The sequence below is a fragment of the Salmo trutta genome, chromosome 1 (genome assembly GCF_901001165.1).
Source record: "Salmo trutta chromosome 1, fSalTru1.1, whole genome shotgun sequence".
In the NCBI taxonomy this organism is placed as follows: domain Eukaryota; kingdom Metazoa; phylum Chordata; class Actinopteri; order Salmoniformes; family Salmonidae; genus Salmo; species Salmo trutta.
This window is the reverse complement of record NC_042957.1, coordinates 61352029-61370684: the sequence shown is the minus strand read 5'-3', so window position 1 is coordinate 61370684 and position 18656 is coordinate 61352029. Positions and strand designations below refer to the sequence as shown.

General features: G+C 44.5%; 1 protein-coding gene across 1 annotated transcript in view; it reads left to right on the top strand.

Annotated features, from left to right (window-relative positions):
* LOC115204228 (potassium channel subfamily T member 2-like) overlaps positions 1-18656 on the top strand; it is a 95225-nt gene that overhangs the window by 779 nt on the left and 75790 nt on the right. The window lies entirely within an intron of this gene.

Here is an 18656-nt window from a genome sequence, read left to right as displayed (position 1 = left end):
TGATATGTATAATTATGAACGTACATTTGGGAAAGTGTTAATAATTAGGTTGTAATGTGAGCCTCTGGCAGCCATTAATTTAGTCATTATACCACCTATCTATTATTTATCAAGCCTTAGATTGGGTTGACTTATCATGCTCCCTTTCTTTACCCTGGCTAGGTATGGTCAGGACTGTTCCAAAAGGAGAACATATGGCCCTACCAAGAGTGTCTATTAACCTGTATTTAACCATCCATTTTCAAGATAATATATTTATCTTTTCCCCATGCATATATATTAATATGGGTATGCTTGCCACACTTGGTGTGGATATTTCATTATAGGGACTAATGGAATACTGAACCACCATTTCACAACTGGTTGGTTGGTGAGAAATGAGGACCAAAACAGCAGGTTGACGTTTTATTGGGATGAGTTTTGTCCTGGAGGAATAACTGATAGATAGATAGGTCAGCTGCAAAGTCAAAATTCATGACAAAAAAAAGCTAACTTGCACCAAAACACTTGCTTGTGGTCTTCCTCCTGAGTGGGTGTTTAAAATAACATAATTGAAGAAGACTATATGTACTGAACAAAAATATAAAGTCACATGTGAAATGTTGGTCCCATTTTTCATGAGCTGAAATAAAAGTTCCCAGAAATGTTCTATCTGTACAAAAAGCTTATTTCTCTCAAATTTGGTGCACAAATTTGTTTACATGCCTCTTAGTGAGCATCTCTCCTTTGCCAAGATAATCCATCCACCAGACAGGTGTGGCATATCAAGAAGCTGATGAAACAGCATGATCATTACACAGGGGCACCTTGTGTTGGGGACAATAAAATGCCACTCTAAAAATGTGCAGTTTTGTCAGACAACACAATGCCACAGATGTCTCAAGTGTTGAGGGAGTGTGCAATTGGCATGCTGACTGCAGGAATGTCCAACAGAGCTGTTGCCAGAGAATTTAATATTCATATCTCGACCATCAGTGCCGACAACGTTGTTTTAGAGAATTTGGCAGTACATCCAACTGGCCTCACAACCACAGACAACGTGTAACCACGCCAGCCCAGGACCTCCACATCCGGCTGAGGAGTATTTCTGTCTGTAATAAAGCTCCTTTGTGTGGAAAACTCATTCTGATTGGCTGGGCCTGACTCCCCAGTGGGTGGACCTGGCTCCCATGAGGGTGGGCCCATGCCCTCCCAAGCCCACCCATGGCTGCGCTCCTGCCCAGTCATGTGAAATCCATAGATTAAGGCCAAATGAATGTATTTCAATTGACTGATTTCCTCCTATGAACTGTAACTCAGTAAAATCTTTGAAATTGTTGCATGTTGCGTTTATATTTTTGTTCACAGTATAAAAAGGGTTGAAGAAGGCTTCCATTTAAACAACGTTATCCAATACTACAGAGGCAGTAATGCTACGGTTGAATGGCCCTGGTCGCAAAAATAAACAGTAATGAACATTACTGAAACAATATCTGAGATATGTCACAAATGGGGTGTTATAATCGTATTTGTCTCTCAGAGCTGAAAAGGACCCTAGCTTCATTTACAATACTATTATTTCCCATGAACTCCCAAAGGCCTTATTGTTAAGTGTGAAGTACAGGCCTTGTGGTCTGTGCATGGTCATCCTCTCACCAGTAGCCTCTTGTAATGTGTAACCTCACTCAGATGGGGAGAAAGATAAATCCTGGTTACAGTTCAGTGGTGAAAGCCAAGGTTGTCTTTAGCACAGTGAGACACTTTCCCTTCTTCGGAATGTGGTTAGAATGTGATCTACATAGATATCTGTCCAACCAACCCCTAGAAAGAGTAGAACATCTGTCTTCTTGGTATTAACTAAAACACCGTAGCCAAATGTCTGAGGAGGAAGATGGAAAATGCATATGACAGAAACAAAGTGGACATTAAGTAGGGAACATGGGGGCCATAAACTTCGGGACTGTCCCCATTGTCTGCATGGCTGAGAGCTTCCAGGAACACTGAGCAGATGTGCTTCAACTGCTGCTCCCAGAGAGAGCACATTGTTGTACTACTTATGTATAATGTATTCCCTGCTGTAGTGTTTTGGAGATGGCTGGGTGCTCATCACTCCAAAGGCTTCAGCAGGCACAGTGCTGCTCCGAGCGACACTGTGGGATCTCTTCATGTTCACTCTGCACTCCTCTTTGTTGAATGTGGCAGTAGACACACTCTCACACACTCTCTCTCACACACACACGCACGCACACACACACACACACACACACACACACACACACACACACACACACACACACACACACACACACACACACACACACACACACACACACACACACACACACACACACACACACCCAGCAGTTGAAACTGAGTGCCACTCCTCTTCAATGGGACTGGGTTTCAATAAGAGAAAAGTGACTAAATTATGTTTGAAGCTGGTGTGGTGATGGGAATGTAAGGGTTTGTGTGTGTGTGTGTCCGTGTGCGTATGTGTGTGTGTGTGTGTGTGTGTGTGTGTGTGTGTGTGTGTGTGTGTGTGTGTGTGTGTGTGTGTGTGTGTGTGTGTGTGTGTGTGTGTGTGTGTGTGACGTCGTGTGAGAGTTAGTGAGAAAAAGAGTGAGAGAAAGACAGAGACAGAATGAAAGCGAGAAGGAGGGATGCAGGGCATTTTATCCTATCCTGATTCATGGTGTTGATCCCATTGGCTGTGGGAGTATTACCAGGTAAAAAATGGACTCGGTGCACAAGAGAGTCGGCTGATTAATGGTGACAGACAGCTTAATTCCCAGGCTGAATCACAGACAGTTTGTCCCGCATGTCACAATGTTTGCTCTATTAATCAATGCTTCAACACTCTTCCACTTACACACACACACACACACACACACACACACACACACACACACACACACACACACGCACACACACACACACACACACACACACACACACACACACACACACACGCAAACACACACACACACACACACAGACACACACACACGCAAACACACACACGCAAACAAACACGTACATTCTCACACAAGGATCCTCACACACATGCTTACATACGCACACACACACGTACATATCACATACTCACACACACACACAACCAGAGAATGTTCACACATCTACGTAAATAGTCACACATGTTCACACATCCAGGCACACACACGCTTGCACACATTAGTTATCTTTTTTCACATACACACACATTGTGCTCTGGGAAAACACACATTACTGAGCCCTTTACCTCCCTCTCCACTCCTTCGCCCATGGACCCTCTTCCCCCTTCACTATTTCCTCAACACATAGTACCATGTCGTTACTTTACCCTCCTTGAACTCCCTCCTCCCTTTCCCATGTTTGTTTTGATTGCTGGACTGCCTCTTGTCTTCACACACCACAAATACTCTGCTCAGACCTCCACTGAAGTAGCCTCATGGCAAACATTCCTGAAAGCTCGCGAGATCAGGCAGCTTACAAGGCTACTGCTCAAGGCCTCTCGTCTGGATTCTGAATTTAACTACTGCAGTGGTGTTATTGTATGGTTTATGCTGTGATATGCAAAAAATATTCATTTGTCAGCTATCAGCAAACAATATTGTTACAGACAGTACCTTCTGTTAGCAGATATGACACAAGTATTGTAAACATTCATCCTGAGCTGAAATGCCGTGATCACCACAAAAGACAAGAGTTTACAGCTTGAAGTACAGCTGTAAACTCTTGTTATTTTCTTCCGATTATTTCCTTTCAGCTCAGAGTGAACCTTTACAATTGCTTCCCTCGTTTGTTTGACCTATCATCATCGTATAGGTCAGGTGAAGGGAGCTGGACTTGCTCCCTCATTGGTTGATCCATGTGAGCGGTTATGGAGTTGTCTAGTGACAAGGATATTTTCCTTTCATTAGTAAAGCAGTGATGGTCTTGAATCAAGCACTTGATGGACCATTTGTACACAACCCAGAGCTTAATACTTCATCAAGTGTTTGTTTGATGGTTGTCTATACACAACAAGAATAATGTCTGTGCAGCCATCATACTTGGCGCTCACTATGGCATGGCAATCTATTCAAGTGCCAATGTTTCACTCCAACACCCACTTGTCAGTCTGAGGTTGGATGACACACACACACACACACACACACACACACACACACACACACACACACACACACACACACACACACACACACACACACACACACACACACACACACACACACACACACACACACACACAGTTTATGACACACACAGAGGGAAAGGAATCCCCCCACAGTGTGACTTGTTTGGCTGAATTGTTTAGAGTGGAATGAGACAGTCTCGTCACAGCAGCCAGTCTCAGTGGGGCTTGGAGCAAAGTCTGGTATTATCATACAAATGAGAGCTTTTTGTCTAAGACAAAATCTCTTTTCGACTGTCGCCTTCCCCCATCATCCCTCATTCAATCTCACCCACATCTCGGCTATTTTCTCTTCCAATGCTCCAGCTCCTGGTCCTCTCTCCAAAGCTCAGTTTGGCAAGGATGAAAGAACCGGAACATGATTAGTAATCATTGAAACTGCTAATATTCATAGTCTGCTTCTCCCTGATCACTATGAGGAAGTGATCTGTTGCTGCTCAGTATCTACATCTGAGATGGGTTTTACATCTTGTAAATTAACTCATCTAATGGGATTCTCTGATAAGGAATCCAGCATTACAGAGAATTATGCAGCACAATGGTTGATACAGAGGGAGAGAATAGTACAAAGAGAGTGATACAGAGATACAGATGGAGTCTGTGATCAGATCTGAGGCAGGGAGAGAGGTGGTGGAGGAGGTGAGAGGGACATTGTGGGTGTCGGAGTCCACAAAGCTCTTATGAGCTTCCTGATTGATGTGAAGTGTTTTGGGTAACCCTCCAACACACCCAGTAGGTAAACATTAGCATCAAAGTAAACAAAAAAAACAGTTTTAATGTGAATTAATTTGGTTGAGGTTTTTAATTGGCAGGCAAAATCATCCACAATGTTTAGCCCTGAAGCTGAGGCACGGTGGGCAGATAATGGCGGCATCTCAGCCTTGACAAATTAAACAGTGCCGGTGTCCCTGACTTTTAATGACAAAATTAAATCTCCAACAAGCTAATTAATAAGACCAAAGTGGAGAGGGCGGGCGGGCGGGCTCCTGGGCTGAACGGAGGAGGCAGGCCTTCATTCAGAAAACAAATTAGCAGGGAGGTAGAGAGCCTAGGCAGACTCCTGGCCAGTCTCGTTGGTTGGTGTATTCTTCTTTCACCATGCAGTGGGGAATACTCTGGTTCATATTGTGTAATGTTGGGTCTCCCTCTCTGCTAGGTACAAAATACTGTAGCCATATCCCCTCTCTGCTAGGTACAAGATACTGTAGCCATATCCCCTCTCTGCTTGGTACAAGATACTGTAGCCATATCCCCTCTCTGCTAGGTACAAGATACTGTAGCCATATCCCCTCTCTGCTATGTACAAGATACTGTAGCCATATCCCCTCTCTGCTAGGTACAAGATACTGTAGCCATATCCCCTCTCTGCTAGGTACAAGATACTGTAGCCATATCCTCTGCTTGGTACAAGATACTGTAGCCAAATCCCCTCTCTGCTAGGTACATGATACTGTAGCCATATCCCCTCTCTGCTAGGTACATGATACTGTAGCCATATCCCCTCTCTGCTTGGTACAAGATACTGTAGCCATATCCCCTCTCTGCTTGGTACAAGATATTGTAGCCATATCCCCTCTCTGCTTGGTACAAGATACTGTAGCCATATCCCCTCTCTGCTTGGTACAAGATACTGTAGCCATATCCCCTCTCAGCTAGGTACAAGATACTGTAGCCATATCCCCTCTCTGCTTGGTACAAGATACTGTAGCCATATCCCCTCTCTGCTTGGTACAAGATACTGTAGCCATATCCCCTCTCTGCTTGGTACAAGATACTGTAGCCATATCCCCTCTCTGCTTGGTACAAGATACTGTAGCCATATCCCCTCTCTGCTTGGTACAAGATATTGTAGCCATATCCCCTCTCTGCTTGGTACAAGATACTGTAGCCATATCCCCTCTCTGCTTGGTACAAGATACTGTAGCCATATCCCCTCTCTACTAGGTACAAGATACTGTAGCCATATCCCCTCTCTGCTTGGTACAAGATACTGTAGCCATATCCCCTCTCTGCTTGGTACAAGATACTGTAGCCATATCCCCTCTCTGCTTGGTACAAGATACTGTAGCCATATCCCCTCTCTGCTTGGTACAAGATACTGTAGCCATATCCCCTCTCTGCTTGGTACAAGATACTGTAGCCATATCCCCTCTCTGCTTGGTACAAGATACTGTAGCCATATCCCCTCTCTGCTTGGTACAAGATACTGTAGCCATATCCCCTCTCTGCTTGGTACAAGATACTGTAGCCATATCCCCTCTCTGCTTGGTACAAGATACTGTAGCCATATCCCCTCTCTGCTAGGTACAAGATACTGTAGCCATATCCCCTCTCTGCTAGGTACAAGATACTGTAGCCATATCCCCTCTCTGCTTGGTACAAGATACTGTAGCCATATCCCCTCTCTGCTAGGTACAAGATACTGTAGCCATATCCTCTGCTAGGTATAATATACTGTAGCCATATCCCCTCTCTGCTAGGTACAAGATACTGTAGCCATATCCCCTCTCTGCTAGGTACAAGATACTGTAGCCATATCTTCTGCTAGGTACAATATACTGTAGCCATATCCTCTGCTAGGTACAATATACTGTAGCCATATCCCCTCTCTGCTAGGTACAAGATACTATAGCCATATCCCCTCTCTGCTTGGTACAAGATACTGTAGCCATATCCCCTCTCTGCTAGGTACAAGATACTGTAGTCATATCCCCTCTCTGCTAGGTACAAGATACTGTAGCCATATCCCCTCTCTGCTAGGTACAAGATACTGTAGCCATATCCCCTCTCTGCTAGGTACAAGATACTGTAGCCATATCCCCTCTCTGCTAGGTACAAGATACTGTAGCCATATCCCCTCTCTGCTAGGTACAAGATACTGTAGCCATATCCCCTCTCTGCTTGGTACAAGATACTGTAGCCATATCCCCTCTCTGCTAGGTACAAGATACTGTAGCCATATCCTCTGCTAGGTATAATATACTGTAGCCATATCCCCTCTCTGCTAGGTACAAGATACTGTAGCCATATCCTCTGCTAGGTACAATATACTGTAGCCATATCCCCTCTCTGCTAGGTACAATATACTGTAGCCATATCCCCTCTCTGCTAGGTACAAGATACTGTAGCCATATCCACTCTCTCCTTGGTACAAGATACTGTAGCCATATCCCCTCTCTGCTAGGTACAAGATACTGTAGCCATATCCTCTGCTAGGTACAAGATACTGTAGCCATATCCCCTCTCTGCTAGGTACAAGATACTGTAGCCATATCCTCTGCTAGGTACAATGTACTGTAGCCATATCCCCTCTCTGCTAGGTACAATATACTGTAGCTATATCCCCTCTCTGCTAGGTACAAGATACTGTAGCCATATTCCCTCTCTGCTTGGTACAAGATACTGTAGCCATATCCCCTCTCTGCTAGGTACAATATACTGTAGCCATATCCCCCCTCTGCTAGGTACAAGATACTGTAGCCATATCCCCTCTCTGCTTGGTACAAGATACTGTAGCCATATCCCCTCTCTGCTTGGTACAAGATACTGTAGCCATATCCCCTCTCTGCTAGGTACAAGATACTGTAGCCATATCCCCTCTCTGCTATGTACAAGATACTGTAGCCATATCCCCTCTCTGCTAGGTACAAGATACTGTAGCCATATCCCCTCTCTGCTAGGTACAAGATACTGTAGCCATATCCTCTGCTTGGTACAAGATACTGTAGCCAAATCCCCTCTCTGCTAGGTACATGATACTGTAGCCATATCCCCTCTCTGCTAGGTACATGATACTGTAGCCATATCCCCTCTCTGCTTGGTACAAGATACTGTAGCCATATCCCCTCTCTGCTTGGTACAAGATACTGTAGCCATATCCCCTCTCTGCTTGGTACAAGATATTGTAGCCATATCCCCTCTCTGCTTGGTACAAGATACTGTAGCCATATCCCCTCTCTGCTTGGTACAAGATACTGTAGCCATATCCCCTCTCTACTAGGTACAAGATACTGTAGCCATATCCCCTCTCTGCTTGGTACAAGATACTGTAGCCATATCCCCTCTCTGCTTGGTACAAGATACTGTAGCCATATCCCCTCTCTGCTTGGTACAAGATACTGTAGCCATATCCCCTCTCTGCTTGGTACAAGATACTGTAGCCATATCCCCTCTCTGCTTGGTACAAGATACTGTAGCCATATCCCCTCTCTGCTTGGTACAAGATACTGTAGCCATATCCCCTCTCTGCTTGGTACAAGATACTGTAGCCATATCCCCTCTCTGCTTGGTACAAGATACTGTAGCCATATCCCCTCTCTGCTTGGTACAAGATACTGTAGCCATATCCCCTCTCTGCTAGGTACAAGATACTGTAGCCATATCCCCTCTCTGCTAGGTACAAGATACTGTAGCCATATCCCCTCTCTGCTTGGTACAAGATACTCTAGCCATATCCCCTCTCTGCTAGGTACAAGATACTGTAGCCATATCCTCTGCTAGGTATAATATACTGTAGCCATATCCCCTCTCTGCTAGGTACAAGATACTGTAGCCATATCCCCTCTCTGCTAGGTACAAGATACTGTAGCCATATCTTCTGCTAGGTACAATATACTGTAGCCATATCCTCTGCTAGGTACAATATACTGTAGCCATATCCCCTCTCTGCTAGGTACAAGATACTATAGCCATATCCCCTCTCTGCTTGGTACAAGATACTGTAGCCATATCCCCTCTCTGCTAGGTACAAGATACTGTAGCCATATCCCCTCTCTGCTAGGTACAAGATACTGTAGCCATATCCCCTCTCTGCTAGGTACAAGATACTGTAGCCATATCCCCTCTCTGCTAGGTACAAGATACTGTAGCCATATCCCCTCTCTGCTAGGTACAAGATACTGTAGCCATATCCCCTCTCTGCTAGGTACAAGATACTGTAGCCATATCCCCTCTCTGCTTGGTACAAGATACTGTAGCCATATCCCCTCTCTGCTAGGTACAAGATACTGTAGCCATATCCTCTGCTAGGTATAATATACTGTAGCCATATCCCCTCTCTGCTAGGTACAAGATACTGTAGCCATATCCTCTGCTAGGTACAATATACTGTAGCCATATCCCCTCTCTGCTAGGTACAATATACTGTAGCCATATCCCCTCTCTGCTAGGTACAAGATACTGTAGCCATATCCACTCTCTCCTTGGTACAAGATACTGTAGCCATATCCCCTCTCTGCTAGGTACAAGATACTGTAGCCATATCCTCTGCTAGGTACAAGATACTGTAGCCATATCCCCTCTCTGCTAGGTACAAGATACTGTAGCCATATCCTCTGCTAGGTACAATGTACTGTAGCCATATCCCCTCTCTGCTAGGTACAATATACTGTAGCTATATCCCCTCTCTGCTAGGTACAAGATACTGTAGCCATATTCCCTCTCTGCTTGGTACAAGATACTGTAGCCATATCCCCTCTCTGCTAGGTACAATATACTGTAGCCATATCCCCTCTCTGCTAGGTACAAGATACTGTAGCCATATCCCCTCTCTGCTAGGTACAAGATACTGTAGCCATATCCCCTCTCTGCTTGGTACAAGATACTGTAGCCATATCCCCTCTCTGCTAGGTACAAGATACTGTAGCCATATCCTCTGCCAGGTATAATATACTGTAGCCATATCCCCTCTCTGCTAGGTACAAGATACTGTAGCCATATCCCCTCTCTGCTAGGTACAAGATACTGTAGCCATATCCTCTGCTAGGTACAATATACTGTAGCCATATCCCCTCTCTGCTAGGTACAAGATACTGTAGCCATATCCACTCTCTGCTAGGTACAAGATACTGTAGCCATATCCCCTCTCTGCTAGGTACAAGATACTGTAGCCATATCCCCTCTCTGCTAGGTACAAGATACTGTAGCCATATCCTCTGCTAGGTATAATATACTGTAGCCATATCCCCTCTCTGCTTGGTACAAGATACTGTAGCCATATCCCCTCTCTGCTAGGTACAATATACTGTAGCCATATCCTCTGCTAGGTACAATATACTGTAGCCATATCCCCTCTCTGCTAGGTACAAGATACTGTAGCCATATCCCCTCTCTGCTAGGTACAAGATACTGTAGCCATATCCCCTCTCTCCTTGGTACAAGATACTGTAGCCATATCCCCTCTCTGCTAGGTACAAGATACTGTAGCCATATCCTCTGCTAGGTACAATATACTGTAGCCATATCCCCTCTCTGCTAGGTACAAGATACTGTAGCCATATCCCTCCTCTGCTAGGTACAAGATACTGTAGCCATATCCCCTCTCTCCTTGGTACAAGATACTGTAGCCATATCCCCTCTCTGCTAGGTACAAGATACTGTAGCCATATCCTCTGCTAGGTACAATATACTGTAGCCATATCCCCTCTCTGCTAGGTACACGATACTGTAGCCATATCCTCTGCTAGGTACAATATACTGTAGCCATATCCCCTCTCTGCTAGGTACAATATACTGTAGCCATATCCCCTCTCTGCTAGGTACAAGATACTGTAGCCATATCCCCTCTCTGCTTGGTACAAGATAATGTAGCCATATCCCCTCTCTGCTAGGTACAATATACTGTAGCCATATCCCCTCTCTGCTAGGTACAGGATACTGTAGCCATATCCCCTCTCTGCTAGGTACAATATACTGTAGCCATATCCCCTCTCTGCTTGGTACAAGATACTGTAGCCATATCCCCTCTCTGCTAGGTACAAGATACTGTAGCCATATCCTCTGCTAGGTATAATATACTGTAGCCATATCCCTTCTCTGCTAGGTACAAGATACTGTAGCCATATCCCCTCTCTGCTAGGTACAAGATACTGTAGCCATATCCTCTGCTAGGTACAATATACTGTAGCCATATCCCCTCTCTGCTAGGTACAAGATACTGTAGCCATATCCCCTCTCTGCTAGGTACAAGATACTGTAGCCCCCTCTCTGCTAGGTACAAGATACTGTAGCCATATCCCCTCTCTGCTAGGTACAAGATACTGTAGCCATATCCCCTCTCTGCTTGGTACAAGATACTGTAGCCATATCCCCTCTCTGCTAGGTACAAGATACTATAGCCATATCCTCTGCTAGGTACAATATACTGTAGCCATATCCCCTCTCTGCTAGGTACAAGATACTGTAGCCATATCCTCTGCTAGGTACAATATACTGTAGCCATATCCCCTCTCTGCTAGATACAATATACTGTAGCCATATCCCCTCTCTGCTAGGTACAAGATACTGTAGCCATATCCCCTCTCTGCTTGGTACAAGATACTGTAGCCATATCCCCTCTCTCCTTGGTACAAGATACTGTAGCCATATCCCCTCTCTGCTAGGTACAAGATACTATAGCCATATCCTCTGCTAGGTACAATATACTGTAGCCATATCCCCTCTCTGCTTGGTACAAGATACTGTAGCCATATCCCCTCTCTGCTAGGTACAATATACTGTAGCCATATCCTCTGCTAGGTACAATATACTGTAGCCATATCCCCTCTCTGCTAGATACAATATACTGTAGCCATATCCCCTCTCTGCTAGGTACAAGATACTGTAGCCATATCCCCTCTCTGCTTGGTTCAAGATACTGTAGCCATATCCCCTCTCTGCTAGGTACAAGATATTGTAGCCATATCCCCTCTCTGCTAGGTACAAGATACTGTAGCCATATCCCCTCTCTGCTAGGTACAAGATACTGTAGCCATATCCTCTGCTAGGTATAATATACTGTAGCCATATCCCCTCTCTGCTAGGTACAAGATACTGTAGCCATATCCCCTCTCTGCTAGGTACAAGATACTGTAGCCATATCCCCTCTCTGCTAGGTACAATATACTGTAGCCATATCCCCTCTCTGCTAGGTACAATATACTGTAGCCATATCCCCTCTCTGCTAGGTACAAGATACTGTAGCCATATCCCCTCTCTGCTAGGTACATGATACTGTAGCCATATCCTCTCTCTGCTAGGTACAAGATACTGTAGCCATATCCCCTCTCTGCTAGGTACAAGATGCTGTAGCCATATCCCCTCTCTGCTAGGTACAAGATACTGTAGCCATATCCCCTCTCTGCTAGGTACAAGATACTGTAGCCATATCCCCTCTCTGCTTGGTACAAGATACTGTAGCCATATCCCCTCTCTGCTAGGTACAAGATACTGTAGCCATATCCTCTGCTAGGTATAATATACTGTAGCCATATCCCCTCTCTGCTAGGTACAAGATACTGTAGCCATATCCTCTGCTAGGTACAATATACTGTAGCCATATCCCCTCTCTGCTAGGTACAATATACTGTAGCCATATCCCCTCTCTGCTAGGTACAAGATACTGTAGCCATATCCACTCTCTCCTTGGTACAAGATACTGTAGCCATATCCCCTCTCTGCTAGGTACAAGATACTGTAGCCATATCCTCTGCTAGGTACAATATACTGTAGCCATATCCCCTCTCTGCTAGGTACAAGATACTGTAGCCATATCCCCTCTCTGCTAGGTACAAGATACTGTAGCCATATCCTCTGCTAGGTATAATATACTGTAGCCATATCCCCTCTCTGCTAGGTACAAGATACTGTAGCCATATCCCCTCTCTGCTAGGTACAAGATACTGTAGCCATATCCCCTCTCTGCTAGGTACAATATACTGTAGCCATATCCCCTCTCTGCTAGGTACAATATACTGTAGCCATATCCCCTCTCTGCTAGGTACAAGATACTGTAGCCATATCCCCTCTCTGCTAGGTACATGATACTGTAGCCATATCCTCTCTCTGCTAGGTACAAGATACTGTAGCCATATCCCCTCTCTGCTAGGTACAAGATACTGTAGCCATATCCCCTCTCTGCTAGGTACAAGATACTGTAGCCATATCCCCTCTCTGCTAGGTACAAGATACTGTAGCCATATCCCCTCTCTGCTTGGTACAAGATACTGTAGCCATATCCCCTCTCTGCTAGGTACAAGATACTGTAGCCATATCCTCTGCTAGGTATAATATACTGTAGCCATATCCCCTCTCTGCTAGGTACAAGATACTGTAGCCATATCCTCTGCTAGGTACAATATACTGTAGCCATATCCCCTCTCTGCTAGGTACAATATACTGTAGCCATATCCCCTCTCTGCTAGGTACAAGATACTGTAGCCATATCCACTCTCTCCTTGGTACAAGATACTGTAGCCATATCCCTTCTCTGCTAGTTACAAGATACTGTAGCCATATCCTCTGCTAGGTACAATATACTGTAGCCATATCCCCTCTCTGCTAGGTACAAGATACTGTAGCCATATCCTCTGCTAGGTACAATGTACTGTAGCCATATCCCCTCTCTGCTAGGTACAATATACTGTAGCTATATCCCCTCTCTGCTAGGTACAAGATACTGTAGCCATATTCCCTCTCTGCTTGGTACAAGATACTGTAGCCATATCCCCTCTCTGCTAGGTACAATATACTGTAGCCATATCCCCTCTCTGCTAGGTACAAGATACTGTAGCCATATCCCCTCTCTGCTAGGTACAAGATACTGTAGCCATATCCCCTCTCTGCTTGGTACAAGATACTGTAGCCATATCCCCTCTCTGCTAGGTACAAGATACTGTAGCCATATCCTCTGCCAGGTATAATATACTGTAGCCATATCCCCTCTCTGCTAGGTACAAGATACTATAGCCATATCCCCTCTCTGCTAGGTACAAGATACTGTAGCCATATCCTCTGCTAGGTACAATATACTGTAGCCATATCCCCTCTCTGCTAGGTACAAGATACTGTAGCCATATCCCCTCTCTGCTAGGTACAAGATACTGTAGCCATATCCCCTCTCTGCTAGGTACAAGATACTGTAGCCATATCCCCTCTCTGCTAGGTACAAGATACTGTAGCCATATCCCCTCACTGCTTGGTACAAGATACTGTAGCCATATCCCCTCTCTGCTAGGTACAAGATACTGTAGCCATATCCTCTGCTAGGTATAATATACTGTAGCCATATCCCCTCTCTGCTTGGTACAAGATACTGTAGCCATATCCCCTCTCTGCTAGGTACAATATACTGTAGCCATATCCTCTGCTAGGTACAATATACTGTAGCCATATCCCCTCTCTGCTAGGTACAAGATACTGTAGCCATATCCCCTCTCTGCTAGGTACAAGATACTGTAGCCATATCCCCTCTCTCCTTGGTACAAGATACTGTAGCCATATCCCCTCTCTGCTAGGTACAAGATACTGTAGCCATATCCTCTGCTAGGTACAATATACTGTAGCCATATCCCCTCTCTGCTAGGTACAAGATACTGTAGCCATATCCCTCCTCTGCTAGGTACAAGATACTGTAGCCATATCCCCTCTCTCCTTGGTACAAGATACTGTAGCCATATCCCCTCTCTGCTAGGTACAAGATACTGTAGCCATATCCTCTGCTAGGTACAATATACTGTAGCCATATCCCCTCTCTGCTAGGTACACGATACTGTAGCCATATCCTCTGCTAGGTACAATATACTGTAGCCATATCCCCTCTCTGCTAGGTACAATATACTGTAGCCATATCCCCTCTCTGCTAGGTACAAGATACTGTAGCCATATCCCCTCTCTGCTTGGTACAAGATAATGTAGCCATATCCCCTCTCTGCTAGGTACAATATACTGTAGCCATATCCCCTCTCTGCTAGGTACAGGATACTGTAGCCATATCCCCTCTCTGCTAGGTACAATATACTGTAGCCATATCCCCTCTCTGCTTGGTACAAGATACTGTAGCCATATCCCCTCTCTGCTAGGTACAAGATACTGTAGCCATATCCTCTGCTAGGTATAATATACTGTAGCCATATCCCTTCTCTGCTAGGTACAAGATACTGTAGCCATATCCCCTCTCTGCTAGGTACAAGATACTGTAGCCATATCCTCTGCTAGGTACAATATACTGTAGCCATATCCCCTCTCTGCTAGGTACAAGATACTGTAGCCATATCCCCTCTCTGCTAGGTACAAGATACTGTAGCCCCCTCTCTGCTAGGTACAAGATACTGTAGCCATATCCCCTCTCTGCTAGGTACAAGATACTGTAGCCATATCCCCTCTCTGCTTGGTACAAGATACTGTAGCCATATCCCCTCTCTGCTAGGTACAAGATACTATAGCCATATCCTCTGCTAGGTACAATATACTGTAGCCATATCCCCTCTCTGCTAGGTACAAGATACTGTAGCCATATCCTCTGCTAGGTACAATATACTGTAGCCATATCCCCTCTCTGCTAGATACAATATACTGTAGCCATATCCCCTCTCTGCTAGGTACAAGATACTGTAGCCATATCCCCTCTCTGCTTGGTACAAGATACTGTAGCCATATCCCCTCTCTCCTTGGTACAAGATACTGTAGCCATATCCCCTCTCTGCTAGGTACAAGATTCTATAGCCATATCCTCTGCTAGGTACAATATACTGTAGCCATATCCCCTCTCTGCTTGGTACAAGATACTGTAGCCATATCCCCTCTCTGCTAGGTACAATATACTGTAGCCATATCCTCTGCTAGGTACAATATACTGTAGCCATATCCCCTCTCTGCTAGATACAATATACTGTAGCCATATCCCCTCTCTGCTAGGTACAAGATACTGTAGCCATATCCCCTCTCTGCTTGGTTCAAGATACTGTAGCCATATCCCCTCTCTGCTAGGTACAAGATATTGTAGCCATATCCCCTCTCTGCTAGGTACAAGATACTGTAGCCATATCCCCTCTCTGCTAGGTACAAGATACTGTAGCCATATCCTCTGCTAGGTATAATATACTGTAGCCATATCCCCTCTCTGCTAGGTACAAGATACTGTAGCCATATCCCCTCTCTGCTAGGTACAAGATACTGTAGCCATATCCCCTCTCTGCTAGGTACATGATACTGTAGCCATATCCCCTCTCTGCTAGGTACATGATACTGTAGCCATATCCCCTATCTGCTAGGTACATGATACTGTAGCCATATCCCCTCTCTGCTAGGTACATGATACTGTAGCCATATCCCCTCTCTGCTAGGTACATGATACTGTAGCCATATCCCCTCTCTGCTAGGTACATGATACTGTGTAATGCTGGGGCTGCCTCCATACTCTGTGTCATAATTATGCTGTATACTACTGGGGCTGCCTCCATACTCTGTATCATAATTATACTGTGTAATGCTGGGGCTGCCTCCATACTCTGTATCATAAGTATACTGTATACTACTGGGGCTGCCTCCATACTCTGTATCATAATTATACTTTATAATGCTGGGGCTGCCTCCATACTCTGTATCATAATTATACTGTATACTACTGGGGCTGCCTCCATACTCTGTGTCATAATTATACTGTATAATGCTGGGGCTACCTCCATACTCTGTATCATAATTATACTGTATAATGCTGGGGCTACCTCCGTACTCTGTGTCATGATTATACTTTATAATGCTGGGGCTGCCTCCATACTCTGTATCATAATTATACTGTATAATGCTGGGGCTGCCTCCATACTCTGTGTCATAATTATACTGTATAATGCTGTGGCTGCCTCCATACTCTGTATCATAATTATACTGTATAATGCTGGGGCTGCCTCCATACTCTGTGTCATAATTATACTGTATAATGCTGGGGCTGCCTCCATACTCTGTGTCATAATTATACTGTATACTACTGGGGCTGCCTCCATACTCTGTATCATAATTATACTGTATAATGCTGGGGCTGCCTCCATACTCTGTATCATAATTATACTGTATAATGTTGGGGCTGCCTCCATACTCTGTGTCATAATTATACTGTATAATGCTGGGGCTGCCTCCATACTCTGTGTCATAATTATACTTTATAATGCTGGGGCTGCCTCCAAACTCTGTATCATAATTATACTGTATACTACTGGGGCTGCCTCCATACTCTGTGTCATAATTATACTGTATACTACTGGGGCTGCCTCCATACTCTGTATCATAATTATACTGTATAATGCTGGGGCTGCCTCCATACTCTGTATCATAATTATACTGTATACTACTGGGGCTGCCTCCATACTCTGTATCATAATTATACTGTATAATGCTGGGGCTGCCTCCATACTCTGTATCATAATTATACTGTATACTACTGGGGCTGCCTCCATACTCTGTATCATAATTATACTGTATAATGCTGGGGCTGCCTCCATACTCTGTATCATAATTATACTGTATACTACTGGGGCTGCCTCCATACTCTGTATCATAATTATACTGTGTAATGCTGGGGCTGCCTCCATACTCTGTATCATAATTATACTGTATAATGCTGGGGCTGCCTCCATACTCTGTATCATAATTATACTGTATAATGCTGGGGCTGCCTCCATACTCTGTATCATAATTATACTGTATAATGCTGGGGCTGCCTCCATACTCTGTATCATAATTATACTGTATAATGCTGGGGCTGCCTCCATACTCTGTGTCATAATTATACTGTATACTACTGGGGCTGCCTCCATACTCTGTATCATAATTATACTGTATAATGCTGGGGCTGCCTCCATACTCTGTGTCATAATTATACTGTATACTACTGGGGCTGCCTCCATACTCTGTGTCATAATTATACTGTATAATGCTGGGGCTGCCTCCATACTCTGTATCATAATTATACTGTATACTACTGGGGCTGCCTCCATACTCTGTATCATAATTATACTGTATAATGCTGGGGCTGCCTCCATACTTTGTATCATAATTATACTGTATAATGCTGGGGCTGCCTCCATACTCTGTATCATAATTATACTGTATAATGCTGGGGCTGCCTCCATACTCTGTATCATAATTATACTGTATAATGCTGGGGCTGCCTCCATACTCTGTGTCATAATTATACTGTATACTACTGGGGCTGCCTCCATACTCTGTATCATAATTATACTGTATAATGCTGGGGCTGCCTCCATACTCTGTGTCATAATTATACTGTATAATGCTGGGGCTGCCTCCATACTCTGTGTCATAATTATACTGTATAATGCTGGGGCTGCCTCCATACTCTGTATCATAATTATACTGTATAATGCTGGGGCTGCCTCCATACTCTGTATCATAATTATACTGTATAATGCTGGGGCTACCTCCATACTCTGTGTCATAATTATACTGTGTAATGCTGAGGCTGCCTCCATACTCTGTGTCATAATTATACTGTGTAATGCTGGGGCTGCCTCCATACTCTGTGTCATAATTATACTGTGTAATGCTGGGGCTGCCTCCATACTCTGTGTCATAATTATACTGTATAATGCTGGGGCTACCTCCATACTTTGTGTCATAATTATACTGTGTAATGCTGGGGCTGCCTCCATACTCTGTGTCATAATTATACTGTATAATGCTGGGGCTGCCTCCATACTCTGTATCATAATTA